At 37.6% G+C, this 14,788-nt stretch overlaps 1 protein-coding gene across 5 annotated transcripts in view; it reads left to right on the plus strand.

Moving 5' to 3' along the window:
* The window catches only part of NETO2 (neuropilin and tolloid like 2), a 92,027-nt gene that overhangs the window by 20,061 nt on the left and 57,178 nt on the right, over nt 1–14,788 (plus strand). The window lies entirely within an intron of this gene.

Here is a 14,788-nt window from a genome sequence, read left to right on the forward strand (position 1 = left end):
GTAAGACATTGATTAGCATCATGTATTGTTTTGATTCATGGAGATACTTGCTATTATAGAAACTGATAATGCAACTTTTATTTCAATCAGATTGGCCACCTAAGTTCTAAGTACACTGCAGTATAGTTTCAGGAAGATGACACAAACATTGAGAGTCTTAAAATCTTTGTACTCCTAGATCAGGGGTGCAAGTTTTGATCCATATGATTACCGATTCATAAAGAACTTTATGAGAAGGAAAAACAGACCACAAGAGGATGAAGCATCTTGTCAGAGTTCATAGAGTTGGTCATGGCAGAGTCTAAACCAAAACACAAATGTAGCAAGTGTTGCTTCTGGGTTCTTTCCATGCTGTCCTCTGCTAATGATGTGGAGCTGTTATTGGAAAGTACTGCAGTAATGGATGTTTTTAAATAACTCTGACAGATTGGGATTGGTTGCTGACTACTTTTGCTTTTTGCTCTTAATTTATACTTCTAGGAATATTCACAGTGAAAATTATATTTAATGTGGATATATGTGAAAAGAGAAAGTGAGGATAAGAGAACAAACCATTAAAGAATTACAAAAATAAGGGCAGCTGGTAGCTCAGTGGGTTGAGGCTCTGCCTTCAGCTCAGGTAATGGTCTCAGGGTCCTAGGATTGAGCCCCACATCAGGCTCAGCAGAGGCTCAGCAGGGAGCCTGCTTCCTCTCTCTCTCTCTCTCTCTCTGCCTGCCTCTCTGCCTACTTTTGATATCTCTCTCTCTCTCTGTCAAATAAACAAAATAAAATATTTTTTTTTAAAAAATTGCAAAAAATCAAATTTAAAGTTATGGTAATAGCGCAGATTAGATAACGTGAAATCCTGACCGTTATAAAACATCTGGATTCATTGAGTAAAATATAACAGACACCCTTTTAAAAAGCATAGGTAAGATTTCCCCACCCAAAAAAGGGTAATTCTTATGGACTAGAAATGAAGAGAGAGAAATAGAAACCAGACCAATAAATTGAAAACTGAAACTGATGGTACAAATATCTCTTGCTGATTGTAGTATCCTCCAGCTACTCACCAGTAGACCTGCCGGGAGCTTGGTGTTACTAACCACAGTGAGAAAAGGCCTGAAGTTTGTGTGACGTTTATGAGGTCCCTCACATAAAACTGGAACCCTTAAAAGGATGTATAATTGCTGTGAAGTGGTAGATTAGAAACCTCTTCCACTAATAAGTTAACAGTGAAGAAGCTTACCTTTCTAGGCTCAGTCCCAGGATAAGGCTGGGGTCTCCCCTAAAGCTTTTACCTAGAAACATGTTCTTACTAGAATTTGGGCCATATGTGATTTACATTCCAGGCCCAATCCAGGAACCACTTAGTCTACAAATTAACAAAACGGTCCTGGCCTCAAAAATCTTTTTAGACACCTGGCAAAAATAAATACAGAATAACCACAGAGGGACACCTGGGTAGTCCAGTTAGTTAAGTGCCTTCGGCTCAGGTCATGATCCTAGGGTCCTGGGATCAGGCCCCCTGCTCAGTGGGGAGTCTGCTTCTCCCTCTGTTGCTTCCTCTGCTTGTGCTCTCTCTCATACACAGACACAATATATCTTCAAAATAACCACAGAGGCTGTAGGATTGCCATCAGTAAAATACTGCTGAAGGTAAGCTCACAACCCAAAATTAGAAAACGTAAAGAAACAACCCATCATGAGTGAATTAGCAGACCTAACAGCAAGAAGTTTCTTTGATGCCTAAGAAGTTAGGTGTTTTAAGTATCTTACAAGAAGGAATCAAAAAAACGAGAAAGAAAAATGACCAGGTATACTTTACAAATCACCAAGTAGAGCTTCCTCAAGTAAAAGGTATAGTTATTAAATGATAGATCTGAGAAAATTACCCAGAATGTACCTCGGGGTCGGGGAGGCATAGTGGGATTTTAGCAAGAAAATGTTCAGGCTGACAAAAAGCACTGACCCAAGTGACTCCCAAAGCATTGGCCACAACAGACAATGAGAAAATCTTTAAAACAACTAGAGAAAAAAGAGAGCTGTGAGAATCATTAATAGCAAAATAGGAGCCAGAAGACAATAGAGTGTCTTGAAAGAGAGTCTTGAAAGTGCTGAGAAAAAAAAAAGTAACTGCCAATCTAAAATTCAGTATTCAGCTATCATTTTAGAATGTGAACAAATCGGGTCATGATCCCAGGGTCCTGGGATTGAGTCCCGCATTGGGCTCCTTGCTCAGGGGGGAGCCTGCTTCTCTCTCTGCCTCTGCCTGCCGCTTTACCTGCTTGTGCTCTCTCTCTGTCTGACAAATAAATAAAATCTAAAAAAAAAAAAAAAAAGAATATGAGCAAATTAAGATATTTCTGGGCAAAAATAATAAATGGACCAAATGCTACAATTAAAATCCAGGTATATTCTGCTTTAGGAGAACTATGGGAAATTTTGAAAATAAGGAAAAAGGAAAGAAATAATAGACAAATACCAAAAGAGATCTGATATAGCTATTAAAATAGAAATCAAGAAGGCCACCAATTTACAATTTACAATTTTAAGATTTCATTTATTTATTTGACAGATCACAAGTAGGTAGAGAGGCAGGCAGAGAGAGGGGAAGGGAAGCAGGCTCCCTGCTGAACAGAGAGCCCAATGCGGGTCTTGATCCCAGGACCCTGGGATCATGACCTGAGCCAAAGGCAGAGGCTCTAACCCACCAAGCCACCCAGACACCCTGGAAGATACAATTTACAATTTTATGTATTAATATGGCCTCAAAATTTACAGAATTGAATTGGCATTTGCTGAGGAAAATTGACAGAGCCACAATTATAGTGGGTAACTAATTTCACCTCTCAGTAATTTAATCAAGCATACAGAAAAAGTGGTAAGGCTCAGATTTAAACAACACAGTATGCTTGATGAGACATGTCCTACTCCCAACATCCAGCAGATAGGCATTCTCTGCGAGCAGGCATGAAACATTTATAAACTCTCATCCATACGCTAGACTACAAACAAAAGTCTGAAATACCAGTGCTTTGTATTATGCAGAGCACCCTCTGACAATAATACAATTAAATCAAGAACCAGCAACCAAAAGATAACTTTAAAATCCATATGTTTGGCAATTTAATAATATATCAGTTAGTAATTAATAGGTCACAGATTAAATCAGGGTGGAAATTTAAACACACTTAAAACAATAAAATTGAGAATATCAAAATGTGTGGGATATAGCTAAAAGTGCTATAAGGGAGTTTTCATAAATATTTCTTTTAGACGAAGAAAAAGTTTAATGAGCAAGTTTCAACTCAAGTTAAAAGAATGTCCAAAGAAAAGGTAATTAATGAGAGCAGAAACAAATGGTATTTTAAAAAGAATCAACAAAACCAAAAGCTGGCCCTTTGTAAAAAATAACTAGAGGTACACCTTTGCCAAGATTGATTTAGTCAGAAAGACCTAAATAATAATTTAGAAATGGAAAAGGTCATAGAGGTGCCTGGGTGGCTCAGTCAGTTAAGCGACTGCCTTTGGCTCAGATCATGATCTCAGGGTCATAGAGTCCTGGGATTGAGCCCCACACATGGTCCTGGTCCAACTCCCTGCTTAGCAGAGAGTTTGTTTCTGCCTCTCCTCTTGCTTGTGCTCCCTTTTTCTGTCTCTCCCTCAAATAAATAAGTAAAATCTTAAAAAAAAAAAAAAAAAGGAAAATGAATCTACAATAGCAGAGATTTAAAAATTCTTAATATGACAAACTATGAAGAAAACCTGCTGAACAAAAGCGAAAAAACCCCTATAGTTTCTTCAATAAATAAATGGCAAAGGGGGAAAAAAAAAGCAGTGAATATAGATTAAAAGAAATGTAAAGTCAGATGAACTTGTGGATTCAAAGTATAAAAATAGGAAACACTACAAGACGGATGTCTGAACAGTGGTGTTTGATATGAAGAAATTATTTATTTGGTTTGATAATAGAACTGATCATATTTTAAGTGGTCTTTAGCAATACACATAGAACTGTTGACATGTGAATTCTCTCTGGGATTTTTTTCTGTATGTGAGAGACAGATGTGGGAGGGTTATAGTTCAAGCAAGACTGACTTGAGTTAATAACTGGTAAAGCTAGGGGATGAGGACAAGGTTATGATACTATTTTGTCTGCTTTTGCACATTTGAAATTTTCCATAATCACACTGTTTTAGACTATAAGAATATAAGTAATTTTATTTGCTGATAAGTTTGTAAGTAGTCTAAATGGATAATTTCCTGAAATATATAATGTGTATGTGTATATATATATTTATATATATACACACACATATTTATATACACTTTATAAAATTTACAGAAACTAAATCAGAAATAGAAAACCTGAAAAATCTTACCAAATTAACAAAATTGATTTTGTACTTAAAATATATAAACAAAAAAATTGGTCAAATTGGATTTTATCAGGTACTCAAGGAACATGTTATATAAATGGTTTCAGAAAATTGAAGAAAAAAAGAACATTCCCCAGCCTTTTCTATTAAAACTAAACAACATGGAGAGTTATAAACCAGGATTATTTGTCAAGTGGAGGGGGGGAGACTCTAAAAACTAAGCAATAGCAAACTAAACCTAGTAAAGTTTTTTTTAGAAATCATGACCTAGAATTCTTAGACAGTTTAATATTAGAAAATTGAATGATGTAGTTTCCCATACTAACAGATTAAAGGAGAAAATCCAGATATATCAGTAGATGGCAGAAAAAATACTCCATGAAACTTAAAACCTATTGATGAAAATCTCACAGTAATTGCAACATAGGAGAATGCATTTTATTCATTATAAAAAATATCTACAAAACCCCTAATTCAAACGCTGTAATTAATGGTAAAACCTCTAAAGCACTTACCGTAAGCACAGAACAAGTCAAGGATGCCTGTTGTCAAGGTTTTGTTTGGTGTTCTGAAATCCTAGTCAGTGCAACAAAATGAGAGAAAGGAAAAAAGTTCATCGGTTGTAAAGATCAGTTGCTTTTCTTTATACTACAGCCAAAAGCAGTTAGAAAATAAAAATTTGTAAAGCACAATTTACAATAAGAACGAATCAGTAGGTATCAGGAAGCAAATTTTAAAATTATGTTGAAATGCATAAAAGAAGGCCTACAGAAATAGAGATCATTTTCATGGATGGGAAGATTCAATGTCATAAAAATGTTCATTGTTCTCTAATTTATCAATTTAAAGTAATTCCAGTCCAAATCCCAGGAGGGCTTTCTAGGGAAAATGGCAAACTAATTCCAGAATTCACATAGAAGAGAAAGTGTTCACAAGAACCGTAACAGTTTTGGGTAAAAACATGTGGGGCTGCTTACCCTTCAAGATAAAGTTGTGGTACTTGGATGGAATGGAACTGTCTAATAAGATTGGATCAAATTAGAAGGTAAAAATTTACATGTATGGTGGTCGCTGGGGGGAGGTGGGTAAGGGAATAGGTGAAGTAGATAAAGGGAATTTAATGGTATGGACTTCGAGTTATAAACAAGGCACAGACACGAAAAGGACAGCATACAGAGTATAGTCAATAATACTGGGATAATGTTGTTTGGTGATTACACTTACCGTGGGGGAGCACTTGAGGAATGTATGGAATTGTTGAATCTCTGTGGTACTCCTGAAACTAATAGAACACTGTATGTGAACTGTATCTCAGGGTTTTTTTTGTTTTTGTTTTTGTTTTTGTTTTTGTTTTTTAAGTAAAAAAAACTACACATGTATGGAAAGTTGGTATATAAAAAATGTGCAGGTGCACCTTGGAAATCGTACCAGTTCTGTTCCAGACCACAGTAAAGCGAATATTGTAATAAAGTGACTCAAAGAATTTTTTTTTCCCAGTACATACAGAAATTATGTTTACACTGTATTGTAGTCTGTTAAGTGTGCAATAGTATTGTGTCTAAAACAACATACATCCCTTAATTCAAAAACGCTTTATTGCTCAAAATTGCTAACCAGCATCTAAGCTTTCAGCAAGTCTGTATCTTTTTGCTGCCTCCATGTGGACGGCTGCTGACTGATCAGGGTGGTGGCTGCTGAAGGCTGGGGTCACTGTGACAGTTTCTTAAAATAAGTAACCAAGTTTGCTGCGTTCATTGACTCTTCTTTCACAGACAACTTCTCTGCAGCATGGGATGCTGTGTGGTAGCGTTTTACCCAGAGAACTTCTTTTAAAATGGAGTCAGTCCTCTTAAACCTGCTGCTGCTTCATCAACTAAGTCCATGTAATTTCTGAACCCTCTGTTGTCATTTCACAGTCCTCACAGCGTCTTCACCAGGAGTAGATTCCATCTGAAGAAACCACTTTCTTTGCTCATCCATGAGAAACTCCTCACCCGTTAACGCTTTATCATGAGATTGTTGTGATTCACATATAATAATTTCTAAGTTTGAAACACTGTGGGAATTAGCAGATGTGACCCAGAGACACAAAATGAGTAAATTCTTTTGGAAAAATGGCACTGATAGGCTTGCTTGACACAGGGTTGCCACAGACTTTCAATATGTAAAAAAATGCAGTGTCTGAGAAGCACAGTATGCCTGTATTTTTATGGAAAGGCCGCTGAGAACAATGGACTTGAACATCAGTGACTTCTTTTGTATATTTACAAGTGGATTTTTCTGAAACATCGCCCATTAACTAGTGTATCCCATTTTTGAGTATTCGGCTCTCAAGGTAGTCTTTAACATTTTTTCCTTTAAATTTCTAAGGTTTATTTACCTATCTAGTTTAACAATGGTTTTAAAAATTTGATCCAATTCCCATGTCAACTATGTATAGTATTTTGAACTTTTTCAGTTTTAAAAATTTAGTTATTAAAAGTGACAATCTCGGGGCACCTGCGTAGTTCAGTCGGCTAAGCATCTGCCTTCAGCTCGAGTCAGGATCCCAGGGTCCTGGGATCGAACCCTGTGTCGGGCCCCTGCTCAGTGGGGAGTCTGTCTTAACTTCTCCCTCTGCAGCTCCCCCTGCTTTTGCATGTGCTTGCTCTCTTCTCTCTCTGCCAAATAAAATCTTTAAACAAAGAAGTTACATTCTCCAATATTCAGTGTTTGAAATAACATAATATTACCCACCTCCGCTTGGTAAAGAGAGCAAGATCTCATTCTCCACTTCCACTCCCCCCGGCCCCGGCAAAGAAAAATCAAGATGTGAGAAATATTATTTAATTTCTTAAACACTTAGAAAATCAAATACTATCAAATGAGAAAGTAAAAGCTATATAATATTACAGGTATAGAGGAAATCTATGTTCCCATTATCTTTCTCACATACCCTATTGTGAGTTTGAGTTTTATAATTCCTATATGCAGTTCTATACCTTCATATTTATGTACTATGAAAATATACATTATTCTTATACTTTAAAATTTTGTATCAGTTGTAGAAATCACTATCCATTCTCTTTTTAGACATTCAGTTTTACTTTTTTAAGATTTGCTTATGGGGGTCGGTGCAGAGGGAGATAACTTCAAGCAGACTCCCCACTGAGTCCACAACCCTGAGAGCATGATCTGAGCCAAAATCAAGAGTTGGTTACTCAACCAACCGACTGAGCCGCCCAGGCACCCCTACTTTCACACTTTAATAATATATTAAATAATGCTGTAGCAATTTTTGTATTTTCATTATGCCCATCTAGGATGATTTTGTATGGTTATATATCCAGAAGTGCAGTTCTTGTGGAGTGTGACCATTTTCAGCTTTACCAGAGCATGTCAAAAGGTTTTCCAAAGTGTTTTTGGCAGTTTATCCTTTTAAAGCAAGTTAAGAGCATTTCCTTTACTCAGTCCTTGCTGACACTTGGTTGTGTCAGGATACTCAGTCATGCCAACCTACAGGAAGATTTTTTGACAGCCACCAGAATCAAGAACAGTTCCATCACCCCAGGGAAATTATCTCATGCTCTTCCTTTGCAGTCAAAACCTACCTTCAATCTTTACTTATTTCTTTAGAATTTTATTTATTTGTCAGCGAGAGGGAGAGAACATATAAGCAGAGGGAGAAGCAATATCCACAGTGGGCAAGGAGCCTGCTGTGGGACTCAATCCCAGGACTTGGGGATCATGATCTGAGCCAAAGGCAGAGGTTTACCTGACTGAGCCACCCAGGCGTTCTCTTCAGTCTTGATTCCTGGCAACTAATGATCTTTTGTTCTATAGTTTTACCATTTCCAAAACTTCATATAAAGAGAATCACACAGTTTGTGTGAGTCTGAATTCTTTAATATGGTGCATTTGAGATTCCAGTTACTGCATGGGCCAATTAGCTTATCCCTCATATTGTTGAGCAGATTTTATTATATGGATAATACTGTAGCTTACTGTTACCATCTGAACATTTGGACTGTTTCCAGTTTTTGGTTATTATTGATAAAACTGCTATAAACATTTCCGTACAGGTTTTGTGTAAACATGTTGTTGTTGTTGTTGTTGTTGTTGTTTCCATTTTTCTGGATATCCATCCCTGAACCTGCTGATTCACATGGTAGCTTTGTAAGAAACCACCAAGCTGTTCTCCCAAGTGGTTATTTTGTTTTGCATTTCCATAAGAAGTGTTATCAGATTTTCAATTACTCTGCATAGTTCTCAGCACTTGATTATCATCAGGTTTTAACTTGAAGTTTTGGTAATGTCTAAATCTTTGGTAAAGTGTCTCCTATGCCCATTTTAAGATTGGGTGGTTTTCTTACTGTTCTTACTGTACTCTTACTTTTGAGTTCTGGATTAAAGAAGTGGTCTGGCAGGTGATTTGCAAACATTTTCTACCAGTCGGTGGCTTTTCTTTTTACTCAACAGTATCTCTCACAGAGAAAAAGTTTAATTTTAATGAAGTCAAATTGTAAATTTTTTTAATGAATTTTCCTTTGATGAATCCCAAGAGCTCTCTGCCTGACCCAAAGTCATAAGGATGTGTTCCCTATATTTCCTTCTGAAACTTCTACAATTTTATATTTATGACCCATTTTGAGTTGATTTTTGTCTAAGGTACTAGGTATAGCTCAAGGTTCCGCTGTTCCTTCCTTCCTTCCTTCCTTCTGAGTAGGGATGACTGATTTTTCCAGCACCATTTGTTGAAGACTATCCTTTCCATTGAATTGCCTTTGTATCTCTGTTAATACTAATAGCTTTATTTGTAAGAATCTCTTTCTGGGCTGTATTCTGTTTCTTGTATGTATGGGTCTCCTTCTGTCAGTACCACACTGTCTTGATTATTGGAGCTTTAAAGTCTACACTTCTGAGCTTTGTAGCTTCCAGTATGGTGCTGATTAGGACTTCTCTTGTTACGGAGTTTGAGGGGGAAAGCATTCAGATTTTCACCATGAGGTATGGTGTCAGCTCTGGGTTTTTGTAGCTGCCCTTTACCAGGTTACAGAAGTTCTCTGTTTTTCTGAGGTTTTGATCATATAACCTTTCTTTTTTAGTCTATTTATAATGATGACTTACATTGATTATTCAAAATTTAAACCAGCCTTGTATTCCTAGAATAAACTATATTTGGTTATGATTATATGAAAGTATTAGACTTTTTATATGTTGCTGCTTTTCTGGCTGATGATTCTGGTACCACTTCCAACTTGTGGGGTTTTCCCCCACACCACCAAGTAGTTCTCAGACACCAGCTGGGTGTCCTACAATTCAGCTCAGGTCTGACACTGTCGACCTGGAGATGGCACCAGATTCTAAGAATTGGGGGCTCCGTCCCACAAGTCTGGCCTCTACTTCAGATGCCAGTTTCATGTCAAAGTTGTCATTGTCACCTGTGCTTCTGACCAACTGGCTGGAAATCAGGTTTCTAGGAGCTCCTTCTTGCATTTGATTAATTTGCTAGAGAGACTTAGAGAACTCAGGGAAACAGTGTTCTTACTTAAATTACCAGTTAATTACAGAGCATATTAAAGGGTAAGATTCAACAGCCATATCAAAAGACACAGTGGGGTCTTGAACAAAGGAGCTTCTCCCCATGGAGTGGGGGGCCTGGCACGATGGCATATGGAAACATTCTGATTCACCAACTTGGAAGCTTTTTCAAACCTTATCCTTCTGAGTTTTTATGGAGGCTACTACATAACCATGGTTGATTAAATCACTGACATTGGTGCTTGATTTAACCTCCATCCCCGCCCCTCTCCCCTCCAGGGAAATCGCCATAGAACTGGAAGTTTAAGCCCTCAACTCATGGTTATTTCCCCTGGTAACTAGTCCCCATCCTTAAGGGATTTCCAGAAGATAACCTCATTAATAGGAAGTCCATTGTCACTGAAAGGGACTTGTTATGATTAACAGGATACCCGTTTCAACTCAATGGCTGGAATATTTTCAGCTCTTATTGCTCAGGAAATTCCAAGGGTTTGGGGAGGTCTGAACCAGAAACAGAGACAAAGTTCAAATATATATATTGTTCATTATAAGTCACAGGAATGTTGATGAGTAGTTTCCTTCTGTCTTTGGTGGTGTCACAGTAATGCTGGTCTTGTGAGTTTAGAAGTGCACCATCTTCCTGGAGGAGGTTGTGAAGAATTAGCATAATCTTTTCCTTACATGTTTGTTATAGTTTGTTTATGAATTCATCTAGGCCTGGAGACTTTTTTGTAAGGTCTTAAATTATGAATTCGTTATTTTTTATAAATATATGGCCATTCAGGTTACATATTTCTTGTCAGAAGTGTCTGGGCCGTTTGTTCCTTTTAAGGAATTTGTCCATTTTCATCTGAGTTATCTGATTTGGCATCATAGAGCTGTTCACTGGTTTGTTTATTTTATTCTTGTTTACACCCTACATGGGGCTCGAACTTACAACTGCGAGATCAAGAGTTGTACGCATCTTTGAGCCAGCCCAGTGCCCTTTTTTTTTCCTTAATGTTGGTGAGGTCTATAGTGATAGCCTCTTTTTTTATCCTTGATGGTTTATATTCATCCAGATATTTACCATTTATGTTTCCTTTCATTCATGAAGTTCCAAGATTCATTATAGTATCCTTTCTCTTTTATCTAAAGAACTTTCTTTGGCATTCCTTTTATTGCAGGTCTGTGTACCACAAATTCTCTAAGTCTCTTAAGTCTTCACCAGGGTGTGTAGTTCTTTTGCTCTCATTCCTGAAAGAATATGTTTGCTGGGTACAAAATTCTGATGTTCACAAGTTCTTTTTTTCAGCTCTTAAAAATTTTGTTGCACTGTCCTTCGCTTTGATGATTTCTGAAGAGCAATCCACAGTCACTCCAATCGTTTGCTTATACAAAATACATCATTTTTCTGTCAGATCTCAAGACTTTAAATCTCTGATTTTAAGTAGTTTGATTTTGATGTCTGTAGGCCATGATTTTTTGTTGGCTTTTATCCTGTTTGGTGTTTGCTGAGCTTTTTGAATCTGTAAATTTTTGCCTTTCACCAGACTTGGGGCACTTTTAGCAATTATTTCTTCAAATATTTTTTTCTGTAGCAACCTCTCCTCCCTCTGAGACTTAAGTGACACTTTTGAAATAGTTCTACAGGTCCTTGAGACTGTATTCATTTGCCCTCAATCCTTTTTTCTCGGTATCTCATATTAGATAGTTTCTCCTGAGTCATTTTCCAGTTTACTGACTTACCTCTGTCATCCCATTCTCGTCTTCGGCCCTTAGAGTGAATTTTTTAAAAATTTCAGATATTTTTCATTTTCAAAGTTTTCATGTGGTTCTTTTTCATAATTTCTATTTTTCCACTGTAGTCTTTCTACTCCCTTAGTGTTTGCCTTTACCTCATGGACCATATTTATATAATTGCTTTAAAGTGTTTGGCAATTCTGAGATGCCTCAGTGACTCAGTCAGTTAAGCATCCTGCTCTTGATTTCAGCTAAGGTCATGATCTCAGGGTCATTAGAGTGAGCCCATCTGGCTCTGCACTGGGCACAAGTCTCTCTTTTAAGTCTCTCTTTAAGAAGTCTCTCTTTTAAGCAGTCTGCACTGCTTAAAAGTCTCTCTCTCTTAGGGGAAAAAAAAAAATTCTTCCAGTCTTTGGTAGTTTTCAATATCTGAGTCCTCTTAGGGCTGGGATCTCTTGACTCTTCTTTCATTTCAGAACTAACCACATTTCCTTATTCTTCATATGTGAGTTATTTTTTTTAATTATGTCCTGGACAGTTTGAATATAACACTGTGAGACTCTGGGTCCTGTTAAAAATACCTGGAAAATGTTGATTTTTGTTATTCATTTTATTTTTGTCAGACCAACTACCCAGTTAGATTCAGATTGCACATACCTTGTCACTTTATGTGGGTGGTGGTTCCAGTGTTTGTCGTCTTCATAGTCTTTGCTGTGCTGTGCTGTGTCGACTTGCCCAGGCCATGCCCCCCACTCAGGGACTTGGACAGTGGCTTGTACTAGAATCTCATTCTCAACACCTTTGTCATGTTTCTTTAGTTCTGTTTCATGAATACACAGCTTAGGGGTAAGCCAGAACTAGTGCATTTTCTTTAACTCCCTCTTCTCCAAGAGTTCTTCACATTCTCCGGATAGCATGGTTTTTCTTTCTCATTTCCACTGGTGGCCAGAAAGATAAGTTTCCTTCAGTTTCTGCCTCCTAACTGTTGTGTTGAGTGACTAAGAGAAGAGGAAAAAAATAATGGTGAGTCCCTCCATAATCTCCCAACATCCTGTCCTTTCTCAGTTCTGCTAATTAAAGAGATGGGACTTCTCTTGGGTTTTAGTTGCTCCTACAGCTGCTGCATGTGGACCCCATGACTGGTGCTGACCTTGAGCAGAGCCGGTAGAGTGGGAAAAACAAGCCAGAAATCTCTGCCTCACCCCACTCTTCAGCTGGGAAGGGTCCCTTTCTCAGTCTTATGGCTGCAGTGCTTTCTCTGAGTTCCCTGAATTCCCTGAATATCAGCCCAGGAGACCAGGAAAAAACGGAGTGTCACCCTCGCTATGGGTCCTTCAATTGGACTTCCCATCGACACCCACCTTTTACTTTCCAGAATCCTCATGGAGTTGCTTTTCATATTTTATCCTCAGTTTTTAGTTGCAATAAGAGAAATAAGCTATACTGTGTTTCATCTTGGCTGGCTCTCAAAGTCAAATCTATTTTATATAATAAAATTGATAATCTTTATGGTTTATACTCTGTGTCTTCTGTGTTTGCTTTAAATAAACTTTCCTAACCAAAGGTCATAGAACTACACTTCTATAATTTTCATCTGTGTGTGTTGGTTTTTACATTTAAGAATTGATTTTATGTCCACCATAAGACAGGGATCTAATGTCAGGGAGTCCGTTGCATTGCCAATTATCTGGTGTCTCCTTTTGATCTGGAATGCTATGCAGGCATACCTCCTTTTATTGTGCTTCACAAATACTGCGTGTTTTACAAATTAAAGATTCAAGACCTCAGTGGAGAAGTATCTGCAGATGTGGCAACAGCCCGAGAGCTAGATTTTGAAGTGGAGCCTGAACATATGCCTGAATTGTTGCAATCTCATGATCAAACTTGAGCTAATGAGGAGTTGATCTTTTTTTTTTAATTTGGATTTAAGATGAATTTATTTTTTTTAATTTAAATTCAATTAATTAACAGGGGCGCCTGGGTGGCTCAGTAAGTTTTAAAGCCTCTGCCTTTAACTCAGGTAATGATCCCAGCATCCTGGGATCAAGCCCCTCATCGGGCTCTCTGCTCAGCCGGTAGCCTGCTTCCCTTCCTCTCTCTCTCTCTGCCTGCCTCTCTGCCAGTTGTGATCTCTGTCAAATAAATAAATAAAATCTTTTAAAAAGATAAATTCAATTAATTAACAAATAATGTATTAGTAGTTTCAGAGTTAGAGGTCAGTGATTCATCAGTCTTCTTTAATGCCCACTGCTCATTATATCCTGTGAGAGTTGCTGCTTTTGACGAGCAAAGAAAGTGGTTTCTTCAGATGGAATCTATTCCTGGTGAAGATGCTGTGAAGACTGTTGAAATGACAACAGAGGATTCAGAATATTATTTAAACATCTTTGATAAAGGAGCAGCAGCAGGTTTAAGAAGATTGACTCCATTTTAAAAGGAGTTCTACTGTGATATATGTACGTACACATGCACACACACACGAATATTATGCAGCCATCAAAAATGAAACCTTGCCATTTCCAGCAACATGTTTGGAACTAGACAGTATTATGCTAAGGGAAATAAGTCAGAGAAAGAGAATTCTCATAGGGGAAGGGAGGGAAAAATGAAACAAGACAAAACCAGAGAGGGAGACAAACCATAAGAGACTTTTAATCTCAGGTTGGAGGGGTGATGGACATCGTTGACGGTATGTGTTGTAATGAGCACTGGGTATTACTATATAAGACTGATGAGTCACAGAACTGTACCCCTGAAACAAATAACATGTTAATTAATTGAATTTAAAGACAAAAGAAGTTCTATGGGCAAAATGCTACCAATATCACATGCTGCAGAGAAAATATTTGTGAAAGAAGATTCCACTGATGCAACAAACTTCATTGTTAACTTATTTGAAGAAATTGTAACAGTGACCCCAGTGTTTGGCAGCCACCACCCTGGTCAGCCATCCACATCGAGGCAAGACCCTCCCAAGACTTTCCTTTGAATTAAAGCATTTACTTTTTTTTTTTTTTTTTAAGACAATGCTATTGCATGCCTAACTGGCTACAGTAGAAGCTAACTTATATGCACTGGGAAACCAAAAGCTTCGTTTGACACACTTGATTGCAGTGTTCACTTTATTATCGTCCAGAACCAAATATGTAGTAACCCCAAGGTTATGTCGATAGTCGCTCTCT

This window comes from Mustela nivalis (genome assembly GCF_964662115.1).
Source record: "Mustela nivalis genome assembly, chromosome: 18".
Taxonomy (NCBI): Eukaryota; Metazoa; Chordata; class Mammalia; order Carnivora; family Mustelidae; genus Mustela; species Mustela nivalis.